Here is a 13546-nt window from a genome sequence, read left to right as displayed (position 1 = left end):
AACAAAGACCAGGGAGGTTTTCCGTGCCTTGCAAAGAAGGGCACTGGACGCTGAATATCCCTTTGAGCATTGTGAAGTTAATAATTAGGCTTTGGATGGTGTACTAATACACCCAGTCACTACAAAGATACAGGCGTCCTTCCTAACTCAGTTGCTGGAGAGGAAGGAAACTGCTCAGGGATTTCACCAGTTAGAGTTTAATAGAGAAAACGTAAGTAATACTTACAAAGATGTTACATTTTTGTCCTGAATACAAAGTGTTATGTTTAGGGCAAATCCAACAACTCTTCATATTTTCAAGTCTGGCTGGATCGTGTTATGAGTATGCTTGTCTTCTGCAAGGACTAGGGAGTTTTTTAAAGATAAACAAAACTGAATACAGTTATAAGAACAAGCAAAATCCTGGTTCAGTCTGCACTGGGAGACAAATTCACCTTTCAGCAGGAAAGTTATCTAAAACACAAGGCCAAATCTACATTGAAGTTTCTTACCAAGGTGGCCTAGTTACAGTTTTGACGTAAATTAGCTTGAGAATCTATCTAAATGACTGTCTTAGCAATGATCAATAATCAACTTGACAGAGCTTGAATATTTTTTTTTAAAGAATAATTTGCAAATGTTGTACAATACAGGTGTACAACGCTCTTAGAGACTTACTCAGAAAGACTCACAGCTGTAATCGCAAAGGTGCTTCCACAAAGTATTGACTTAGGGGTGTAAATACTTAGGTAAATTAGATATTTCATTTCCATTATTGGGCATTGTGTGTACATGGGTGAGAGATTTTTTATTTACTTAATCCATTTTGAATTCAGGCTGTAACACGTGGAATAAGTCAAGGGGTGTGAATTCTTTCTGAAGGCAATGTATGCATGATGCATGCATTAACAGGTACAGCATTGTCTGTTTTATACTTATATTAAGAACATGAATCTTTAGTGTTGGTGAGTGAAACATCTGTTCATTTTTGTTAAGAAGCATTCTATGGGGTTTTAATATGGGCAGTGTGAACACTCTAGTCAGACATGGACAGGCTATGCTGTAACGGGATTATACAACTTGGCAGTTTCCCCTCTCCCCCATTCAAGACTAACAGACCACATGATTTGACCAATTACGTATAGAGCTGGACTGTTGACGGATGACTGTATAAGTCATTGAGCCTAACATTTGACAATATTGAGTAAAGTCATCCATTTATCATTGGGGTTGGTCAATGTATTATTCCGGGGGCCCTTACTGTATAAGATTGAATGTTCTTGCAGTATGCATAATTAAAGATCTCCGGAGTATAGTGCACAATATCAGATTGATGCATTTTGACGGAGAAGTTATCCATCTGATTTGCTCCATAAGTCCTGAATATGATCAGCACAAAAGACTAACCACAAATATTTTTAAATAGATATTCAATCCCGTGGAAGAGACAGAGGAGGCTAAGTGGTTGGTTTGGGATAGGAGGAAACTAGGAATTATATATCACCTGAAGGAAATATAAGACACAAAACAGTACAGTACGTACTGTATATAGTATGGGTGTAGCAAAATTAGAAAAATTCATAGTGACTTTGCACTTTTAAAACATTCTGCAGTCTGCAAGGTCACACAGATATAGTGAAGGAAGAAAAATATAAATCCAATGTGTAAAGTGTTGGTCCCATGATTCATGAGCTGAAATAAAAGATCGCAAAACGTATTTCTCTCAAATGGTGTGCACAAATTTGTTTAGATCCCTGTTAGTGAGCATTTCTCCTTTGCCAAGATAATCCATCCACCTGACAGGTGTGGCATTTCAAGGAGCTGATTAAACAGCATGATCATTAGACAGGTGCACTTTGTGCTGAGGACGATAAAAGGCCACTCTAAAATGTGCATTTTTGTCACACAACACAATGCCACAGATGTCTTAAGTTTTGAGGGAGCGTGCAATTGGCATGCTGACTGCAGGAATGTCCACCAGAGCTGTTGCCAGAGCATTGAATGTTAATTTCTCTAACATAAACTGCCTCCAACGTCCTTTTAGAGAATTTGGCTGTACTTTCAACCTGTCTATCAACCGCAGACCAACCATACAAGCCCAGGACCTCCACATCCGGCTTCTTCAGTGGGATTGTCTGAGACCAGCCAGCCGGACAGCTAATGAAACTGTTGGTTTGCACATCAAATAATTTTTAAACAAACTGTCAGAAGACATCTCAGGGAAGCTTATCTGCATGCTCGTCGTCCTCCCCAGGGTCTTGACCTGACTGCAGTTCGGCGTCGTAACCGACTTCAGTGGACAAATGTTCACCTTTGATGGCCACTGGCATGCTGGAGAAGTGTTCTCTTCGCGGATGAATCCCAGGTTCAGCTGTACCAAGCAGATGGCAGACAGTGTGTACGGCATTGTGTGGACAAGTGGTTTGCTAATGTCAACGTTGTGAACATAGTGCCCCTTGGTGGGGGTGGGGTTATGGTATAGGTAGGCATAAGCTACGAACAACGAACACGATTGCATTTTATCGATGGCAGTTTGAATGCACGGAGATACCATGACGAGAACCTGAGGCCCATTGTCGTGCCATTCATCCACCGCCATCACCTCATGTTTCAGCTTGATAATGCATGAGGCAAATGGTGGGCACACCAGATATATTAAAACAATTATCCTACCTTTTTTAAGGTGTCTGTGACCAACAGACGCATATCTGTATTCCCAGTCATGTGAAATCCATAGATTAGAGCCTAATTTATTTATTTCTACTGACTGTTTTTCTAATGAACTCTAACTCAGTAAAATCTTTGAAATGGTTGGATGTTGTATTTATATTTTTGTTCAGTGACAAGTCAGTTAAAATTACACATAACCGAGACCCGTGACAATCATATCAGCTTCGACTCAGACCTGTGACATTATTAAGAATGCTGTATTCAAACGCGCTCGGGTCTCGGACATTCGGGTACAAGTGGATACGTGAAGACCTGTAGGGGGGCCCCTGACCAAATCTTGCTTATGGCCCCCAAAATGCTCTGATTGTGAGAATACCACTTCAGTGGAAGTGAATGATATAAAGGTAGGTATTAAAGGACATTTTGGCAGATTTGTTGGGGTGCTACACTGATTGTCTCAAATGCATTAACTTTTAACTAGGCACACCTGTTATTTGAAATGCATTCCAGCTGAATACCTCATGAAGCTAGTTGAGAGAATGCCCAGAGTGTGCAAAGCTGTCATCAAGGCAAAGGGTGGCTACTTTAAAGAATCTCAAATATGTTTCGATTCGTTTAACACTTTTTTTGGTTACATGATTTCATACCTGTTATGACATAGTTTTGATGTCTTCACTATTATTCTACATTGTAGAAAATAATTTAAAAAATAGAAAAACCCTTAAATGAGTAGGTGTGTCCAAACTTTTGACTGATACTGTGTATACAGTGAGGCAAAAAAGTATTTAGTCAGCCACCAATTGTGCAAGTTCTCCCACTTAAAAATATGAGAGAGGCCTGTAATTCTCATCATAGGTACACTTAAACTATGACAGACAAAATGAGAAGAAAAAAACCCCAGAAAATCACATTGTATGATTTTTTATGAATTTATTTGCAAATTATGGTGGAAAATAAGTATTTGGTCAATAACAAAAGTTTATCTCAATACTTTGTTATATACCCATTGTTGGCAATGACAGAGGTCAAACCTTTTCTGTAAGTCTTCACAAGATTTTCACACACTGTTGCTGGTATTTTGGCCCATTCCAGATCTCCTCTAGAGCAGTGATGTTTTGGGGCTGTTGCTGGGCAACACAGACTTTTAACTGCCTCCAAAGATTTTCTATGGGGTTGAGATCTAGAGACTGGCTAGGCCACTCCAGGACCTTGAAATGCTTCTTACGAAGCCACTCCTTCATTGCCCGGGCGGTATGTGTGGGATCATTGTCATGCTGAAAGACCCAGCCACGTTTCATCTTCAATGCCCTTGCTGATGGAAGGAGGTTTTCACTCAAAATCTCACGATACATGGCCCCATTAATTCTTTCCTTCCTTTGCAGAAAAACAGCCCCAAAGCATGATGTTTCCACCCCCATGCTTCACAGTAGGTATGGTGTTCTTTGGATGCAACTCAGCATTCTTTGTCCTCCAAACACGACGAGTTGAGTTTTTACCAACAAGTTATATTTTGGTTTCATCTGACCATATGACATTCTCCCAATCTTCTTCTGGATCATCCAAATGCTCTCTAGCAAACTTCAGACGGGCCTGGACATGTACTGGCTTAAGCAGGGGGACACTTCTGGCACTGCAGGATTTGAGTCCCTGGCGGCGTAGTGTGTTACTGATGGTAGGCTTTGTTACTTTGGTCTCAGCTCTCTGCAGGTCATTCACTAGGTCCCCTCGTGTGGTTCTGGGATTTTTGCTCACCGTTCTTGTGATCATTTTGACCCCACGGGGTGAGATCTTGCGTGGAGCCCCAGATCGAGGGAGATTATCAGTGGTCTTGTATGTCTTCCATTTCCTAATAATTGCTCCCACAGTTGATTTCTTCAAACCAAGCTGCTTACCTATTGCAGATTCAGTCTCCCCAGCCTGGTGCAGGTCTACAATTTTGTTTCTGGTGTCCTTTGACAGCTCTTTGGTCTTGGCCATAGTGGAGTTTGGAGTGTGACTGTTTGAGGTTGTGGACAGGTGTCTTTTATACTGATAACAAGTTCAAACAGGTGCCATTAATACAGTTAACAAGTGGAGGACAGAGGAGCCTCTTAAAGAAGAAGTTACAGGTCTGTGAGAGCCAGAAATCCTGCTTGTTTGTAGGTGACCAAATACTTATTTTCCATCATAATTTGCAAATAAATTCATAAAAAATCTTACAATGTGATTTTCTGGATTTTGTTTTCTCATTTTGTCTGTCATAGTTGAAGAGTACCTATGATGAAAATTACAGGCCTCTCTCATCTTTTTAAGTGGGAGATCTTGCACAATTGGTGGCTGACTAAATACTTTTTTGTCCCACTGTATATATATATGTTTTTTTTATTCTCTTATCACCAGGCACAAGAAGGTACGGATGCCTTGAAACTGACACGTTACCATTCAAAGTGCACGCACACTTTGACATTTTGACACTTTGACATTTCGGAGACTTTGGAGATGTTATTTTTTTTGTAAGGGGTTGCTAACACCATTTCCCTAATCTAACACCATATTGTTGTTTAAGTCTGACACTTTGAGACGTGTCACATTTGAATGTTTAAAGTGCATCAAACGTGGCCTTCCTCTGGAATAACAATAACCCTCGGTCCCGAACAAGCATTAAGTTCCCTCACTCTCATTCCCTCCGTTCTTCAAAAGAAACTCACAGGAATCTTGACAACTGCCCCAAACACACGTCATCACATCTCTGGAGCAGAGAGCACATATTTCTTTGCTTGGCTATATGGCTTTCTTTCTCCTCCGCCTTTGAATAGTTTGCCAGGGCCTCTGAATGGAAAATGAACACTTCTAATTCTTCAGTGGTGATGCTGTAGGCTCTTCTTCTCATAGAGAATAAAGACGTCTGAAAAGCAGCAGCATTGCACATGGACCTTGATTGAAAGATCTTGTACTTGTTAAAGTCCATAACTAGAGAAAGCTCTCAAAGGAGAGCAATCTAGAGTAAATGCTCACACATAAATTGATGCTCCAGAACTTTTGTATCATTTCAGGCGGAAGTTTTGAAAGGGGTGCTCACGAGCCAAGACGGGTCCCCCGTTTAATCAAAAGATAAACTGAATGGGATGTCACAATTCATATCTTCAATGGCCTGCGTCAAAATCGAATTAATTTAAGACCGAGTAACAAGATCTTTGATTGTCTTCCACTTGGCATTTCATGATTTCATTAGGGTTTGTTCAATGATAAAGGAGGAACATCCTTCATACATTGATAATAGCCTTCTAACATAACATTTATAGATCAATCTTTATGTTTTAATAACGCGATTTAGTCATGACACTAAATATGATGCTTGATAATTTAGCAGCTTTTTTGAGGTGGCTATCATGTCACACAAGGGTACAGTTTGACATACTGTTTCGGAATAATGCATCTTTACCACCCTGCAACATAAGCTGTTCAGCTGTTTAGACCAAAACCTGTCTCTTCCACCATTTCACTGGGGTAAACCACCATATTAGCCCCATATTCTCTAATCCTGGACTCGCACTCCACTCTTTCACTGCCCTCAGTGGGTTTTCCATCCCATGCAATCCTACTCTGGCTCACATAAGCCTCCGCAAACACTGAAGCGACTCGAAGCGGCCATCGTCAGGAGAATACCAACGCTGCTTAGAAGTGGAATTTGCGTGATCCTTTTTCCCAACATTGTTCCGGGGGTCAATTTGTGTCTGAACACACACTGTGTGACAGTAAATAATCAAACCGTGCTGCTCTTGGCATCCCAGAGTAGCGCTGCCCGGCGCCTCGCTTCCAGAATAAACAGCTGCTTTCTGCTGATTGTGCCTTGTCAAAGGGACTCAAAGCTTCATATATTGTCTATGGTGTGTCCAAACTGACAATATCCCCAGTTGACTTACTGTGCATTGTTTTTTTTTTGCTTCTCTGGAGCAGAGAAGAGCATATTTTCAATCAATTCATAATGTGAGAATTGAGTGAACATCCCCAAATGAGTGATGGGTGAATGGTGTTTATTGATGGTATCTGAAATTGTCATTCAATAGTGAACTCAAAATGTTGTCACTCGAAAGGGGAGTTGAAATGCATATGCGCTCATGCAGTTATGACATAATGGTATTATTGCAAATGTAATAAGATTAAATAAAAATTGTTATGCCAACAATGAAGTTGCATACACCACATTCTAGCAAACATACCATTGGACTGTTTTGGAGATGGAAACATTTTCATCAGGCTTGTGTTCATAACGACTATGGTTACAATAGTATTTTTTCAAAAAGAAAAGATGACATTCGTCAGCATCGTTTGAGATATTTACCAAGAGGTCCCCGAAATGTTCTTATATTTTTTCTTCCTTTCCACATGCCAAAACGCCTGACTATCAAAGGCAAAACATGAATAGAAATCTCTTCTTCAGATTGCTGTCTGAACGGATTTACTTGTCAGAAGACCTATGAATCAGATGACTCTTCGTTTTCATGAATCACACTTGGAAAGTGAGCTGAGGAGAAGAGTAATGTTATGCTAATAGAGTCCCCTGAGACACGGATCATGAGGGCCCCACTATCAATGTAAAGAACAATACAGGAGTGACTCATCACTAAACCCCACTCTTCCACCATTTTTTAAAGATGGGCTTTAAAAAATGGGCTAAAGATGGGCTATAATTGGCTGTCTATTCAAATCCGTTTCTGTGAAGCGCCGTGACACGTTTTGACAAAACTGTATTTATAATCAATCAGATCTGTCAAGTAAACATGTCAAGCAATGTTCCTTTAAAAAAATTATCCGACACTGAGCAAATTGCAGGTCTGCTGAGCTCAAACCTAAACATTGTGAAAATTCTGTCCAACTTCCAGCGAGGATGTACCCGCTTTAAGTTACAGTTTCAGACAGTGGTCAAGTAGGCTACTGTGGATATTTGATCCTAACCTAGACCTACCACTCACTGCCAAATAATGGTGAAAATGCATCCCATAACATTTGAACATGGAAATAGAAGCCATGTGTGGTGTTCAGTGTAGACTTTTGAAAAACAAAACTTGCAGGGCTTGACATTAACCTGTTTATCCACTTGTACTTCAGACAAGGTGACTGACAATGTTGTTGTTTGATGCAAGAATCCACTTTACAAAATAAATTGCATTATTATTCCCATGCCATTATTACAGAGAATCAGACAAATATGCTACCCTCTGCCTATTGGCTACTTAGCTTATTCAAGCCTGTTGCAAAACTCTTTACCCGACTTGCTTTTCAAAGACGTCTAGAAATGTACAAATGTTGTGCTCTTGTCAGAAACAATCACTCCCCCATTGCTGAATACAAATTATCTATAACTGGGCTAACAACTCACTAACTAGCCAAGGATATTAACAAATGTGTACACGTGGCTACAAGCAGCTCTCGCTTTGATCTCTAAACAAGCTCATCTACTCACAACTGCTCATGCTGTAAACACAGTCCAGTTCAAAGTGAATGGCACAGATCCATACATGGCAATGGTCTATTTGCATATACTATACTGACTCTACTCCAGCCACTTTAATAATGGGAATTGATGGGAAATGATGTAAATATATCACTAGCCACTTTAAACAATGCTACCTTATATAATGTTACTTACCCTACATTATTCATCTCATATGCATACGTAGATACTGTACTCTATATCATCGACTGCATCCTTATGTAATACATGTATCACTAGCCACTTTAACTATGCCACTTGGTTTACATACTCATCTCATATGTATATACTGTACTCGATATCATCTACTGTATCTTGCCTATGCTGCTCTGTACCATCACTCATTCATATGTCCTTATGTATATATTCTTTATCCCCTTACACTGTGTATAAGACAGTAGTTTTTTGGAATTGTTAGTTAGATTACTTGTTCGTTATTACTGCATTGTCGGAACTAGAAGCACAAGCATTTCGCTACACTCGCATTAACATCTGCTAACCATGTGTATGTGACAAATCAAATTTGATTTGATTTGATATAGGCCTACTGCAGCTCTGATTGGTTATGCCGCATCGGTTTGTGTAGAATACGGGCTGAAAGCCAATTTATACTCGACCTGAAAATGTCGTCAGAGGCTCCATATGGAGGGTGTGATGCAATTGCGGAGCCTCCAGAGGCATGCATAGGCCAAATTGAGCTCCGTACCGCATTGCAGTGCGCCTCCCATATATTGTAACAATGCGGAGTGATCCTTATAGCTCCGCATTGACATGATTGTTTGATGGTAGGTAAGGGCAGGAGGTCCTCTATAAACTCAAACTCACTTCCTTGACAATTTCCTTCACAACAGCTCTACTCAACAGCTCTGCGCTACTCCGCGAAGTGCAAGAAGCATGAATGCAGAGGCCGTATCTCTGTAAATGCTGCATGGCCAATACAAAATCCAGATTGACCATGCAGCGCCCTTAAGTGGTGCATAGTTCCTTTTGTTTCCATATGTTGCATTGAAAGTGGCTTACATTGTGTTGATTCGATCACAATACCCACAGTAAAGGGAAATGTTGATAGTGTTAACTAAGGGGAGAAACTCTAGAAAGTGAGGTTCTTTGCGTGTGCTGACATTAGTTCTGCGCTGCAGTCCCGGGTGACTGCTCAGGTGCACAGCTTAGAGGGAACATTGGTGTCAAGGCCCCGCGACTCAGGATGGTTATGCACGGCACCCAACTCAACTGTACAACTTGATGTACATTCATATCATAGCCCAAGAACATCTCATTAAACAATTATGGGCATTAACATGGAGTTGGTCCCCCCTTTGCTGCTATAACAGCCTCCACTCTTCTGGGAAGGCTTCCCACTAGATGTTGCGACATTGCCGGCTGGGACATGCTTCCATTCAGCCACAAGAGCATTAGTGAGGTCGGGCATTGATGTTGGGAGATTAGGCATGGGCCGCAGTCGGCATTCAAATTCACCCCAAAGGTGTTCGATGGGGCTGAGGTCAGGGCTCTGTGAAGGCCAGTCAAATTCTTCCACACCGGTCTTGAGAAACCGCTTCTGTATGGACCTCGCTACTCGATTCAGCAATCGGCAGTCACAATGTGTGAGCTTGTGTGGCCTACCACTTCGCAGCTGAACCGTTGTTGCTCCTAGACATTTCCACTTCACAGTAATAGCACTTACAGTTGATCGGATCAGCTCCAGCAAAGCAGAAATTTGACGAACTCACTTGTTGAAAAGGTGGCACTCTGGTCTTCAGTATGGGCCATTCTACTGCCAATGTTTGTCTATGGAGATTGCATGGTGGTGTTCTCAACTTTATACACCTGTCAGCATCGGATGTGGCTGAAATAGCCAAATCCACTCATTTGAAGGGGTGTTCACATACTTTTGGCCATATAGTGTATTTGATAATATACAGATTATTCATTTCTCAGTGTATAAGACAATGGTTCATCTCCACACAACACTGCACATTTAACACATCAGCCTTGGTTTCTAGGGCATAGGCCTCTTTTATTTGAGTCAGACACCCATCCATGCACCTCACACAGTCCAGTAGGGGTCAGAGACAACTGGGTCCAGTAGGGAATCCCTGGTCACTAGCTATCAAATCAAATTGTATTGGTCACATACACATGGTTAGCAGATGTTAATGTGAATGCAGCTAAATGCTTGTGCTTCTAGTTCCGATAGTGCAGTAATATCTAACAAGTAATCTAACAATTCCCCAACAACTGCCTAATACACACAATGAGAATGAGTGAATGAGAATATGTACATATACACTACCGTTCAAAAGTTTGGGGTCACTTAGAAATGACCTTTTTTTTCTCCGTGAAAACAGACATGAAATTACTTGCAAAATGTGTAGGAAATATAGTCAAGATATTGACAAGGTTATAAATAAGGATTTTTTAATTGGGTCCTTCAAACTTTGCTTTCGTCAAAGAATCCTCCACTTGCAGCAATTACAGCCTTGCAGACCTTTGGCATTCCAGTTGTTCATACATACGTCCTACAAGTAGGATTGACTTGATGGTCACTTCTTATGTCCATACGGTCAAGCTGCTCCCACAACAGCGCAATAGGGTTGAGATCTGGTAACTGTGCTGGCAACTTCATTATAGACAGAATACCAGCTGACTGCTTCTTCCATAAATAGTCATTGCATAGTTTGGAGCTGTGCTTTGGGTCATTTTAATTGTCTCAAATTAAGCGCTGTCCACATGATATGGCATGGCGTTGCAAAATGGAGTGATAGCCTTCCTTCTTCAAGATCCTTTTTAATCTCTACAAATCTCCTGCTTTGACACCACCAAAGCATCCCAGACCATCACATTGCCTCCACCATGCTTGACAGATGGAGTCACTCCTCCAGCATCGTTTCATTTTTTTCTGTGTCTCACGAATGTTCTTCTTTGTGATCCGAACACCTCAAACTTAGATTAGTCTGTCCATAACATTTTTTTTGTCAAGTACTGGAAGCACATTTTAATCTGGAATTGAGGTCAGTTTGAAACACCACTTTTGCACAGTATTACCCTATATCACTTGACCTTTTGAAGGATATGGTTTTTGCTGAAGCCAATTGGGAGAACATCACACTTTGCATATGTTGACGAAGTAATGGTCCAGTTTGTTGATTAGTTCCCTATACACCTGCCATTAATCAGAATGATTTTCTAGTTATTACATGAATATCAGAGGACCATAAAATGCATCTGTTGTTTTGCATACTCTCCTCACTTCTAGAGTAGCATGGATTGTATATTGATGGCACTTTTATTGATAAATGAATTCAACATTTGTTAATGAATGTATTCTCGTCCCATGACTTGTCATTGTGAGGGTGCAGTATGAAATTATTTCCCTTGGGAGCTCTCCTCATCAACACACTCTACTAAATACCAAAGTCCTCCGTTGAATTTCGGGATGGGTGTTAAAACAACTATACATTTATTATTTTTATGAAAATCAATGTTTATTTAGCAGCTTCATGAGTTCACAGAAGCCTATTGCGATCATAGGCCCTAGTTCTTTGAATCTAAAAATGTCTTATTGAGCAATGGTCTTTGTTCATATGATTATACCATGCAGTATGGTACAGAACACTTTTCTGTTCATTCAGAAAAACGTTAGTTATTTTTCATGGTCAGTGTGCTTAGTTGATTCTATTATGATGTTCTGAAACATACTAGAACATGGAACATGCTGAAGAATAGTGTAGAAAAGGCACCATTGACATTCAAAGGAGCATTTGAGAGGACTCTGACATAGTCAGACTCCTTTCGGCCCCTATACCTTCCCAGCATGAATCAAATCACTGCTACGGAAATCAATGATCCAGACATAAAAAAGGCAGCTAGTGCAAAGAATTGGAACGTCATAGGGTTCAACAACCTTTTTTCATTTCAATTACCTTTTGATTCTATGATGTCCCTGTTCATTCTGCTGTGGCATTCTGTGGTGCGCTGTGTGTGTTTGATGGTGCCACATGTCAGCTATGTAAAGACATGGGTATAGTGTTGTTGTGTCTGTTTTTGCTCCGGACGGGCGTTTTTCATGCTTCTTAGGCTCCTGGCAAGTGGAAGTAGTTTTGTGAAACTCAACTACTGAATTCGTAACATCAGCTTGCAGTGGGGAGAAATAGCTGAAGATGTTGTGACAGAACTCTGGTTATGATGTAATTCATTGGTTTACTCGGATCCCCATTAGGTAATTTTGCTTTTTGCTTGAGTATTTGAAGATGGAAGAGAGTACTATGTGATCATGGCTCTGTATTGCCAAGAATTTGTTTTGGACTTGGGGACTAAGAAGAGACGCCTGGTGACATGTCTTGTGGAGTATGTATTGGTGTCTGAACCCAATGTTATTTGATTATGCAGACAATCTTGAATTTCCATTACGTTAATATTTCTTATAAAAATGATAAGAGAAGCAGTTGATCTCTCGTCAACCCTCAACCAGTTCTGTATGTGCAGTTAAGGGCAAGGGATGCTGATCTGTTTTGAGCCAGCTTCAACTTTGCTATGTCTTTCTTTGCTGCACTTGACCATATTACCGGACAGAAATCAAGATGAGACCGAGACCAGAGCCTGAACAACTAGTGCAGTTGATTTTTTTGTGTGTCAAAAACACAGAACATCATTTGGGTGACTGACACTACCAGTTGTAGGTTAACTAAAAGGAGTCTATCTTAGGAGTTACATTTGTATTAGTGTCTAGATGCGTGTATTTTTAGTGCAGAGAGAAAAGGGAAGAGACAACTAGACATGCATGACAATTGATATGTACATGGTAATATTCTCATCCATATTTTCACATACTGTAATTATCTTGACTATTTAAATAGAGGGCAAATGGTTCCTCTTGTGACTTAGAAATCCATTATTGCCTGGCTAATTGGCTAGGCAGGCTTTTCCCCCTCATTCATTCCCTCACTCACAGATTGAAATCCAACAGTGATTCTAATTTAGACTAGAACATTGCACAGTAAAATTAATTTCCAATCCCAAACGAGAGAAAAGTTTGTTTGAACAATAGCCCTCACGCTGTGTGTCTGACATGTGACTTGCAGATGAGCTTTACATTTTTTTGCACATATGTGATGTTTGAAATTCTGTAGGTTATCCCCCCAATTTTGTCCCAAATTCATAAAGTACAGACAGTTGTTTTATTATCAACATACATTGTACTAAATATGAGAGTAGTGTTCAGTAGAGGAACTGGATGGGAGTAATGTTCATACCTCAACAATGTCACAGTTTCTGTTTTCTGATTTCCCCATTATCTTGTTTTACCCTTAATTAATAACTACCAGCCTTGGCTACTTTGCAAACTTAGAACTGCCGAGCAGCAAACTGTATGGTGTACTGAGGGTGAGTATGCATCAGGCTTCCACTCCTGTCTGGTTTTTGAAA

This window comes from Oncorhynchus tshawytscha, linkage group LG14 (assembly GCF_018296145.1).
Source record: "Oncorhynchus tshawytscha isolate Ot180627B linkage group LG14, Otsh_v2.0, whole genome shotgun sequence".
Classification (NCBI taxonomy): Eukaryota; Metazoa; Chordata; class Actinopteri; order Salmoniformes; family Salmonidae; genus Oncorhynchus; species Oncorhynchus tshawytscha.
Note: the sequence above shows the minus strand (reverse complement) of the source record.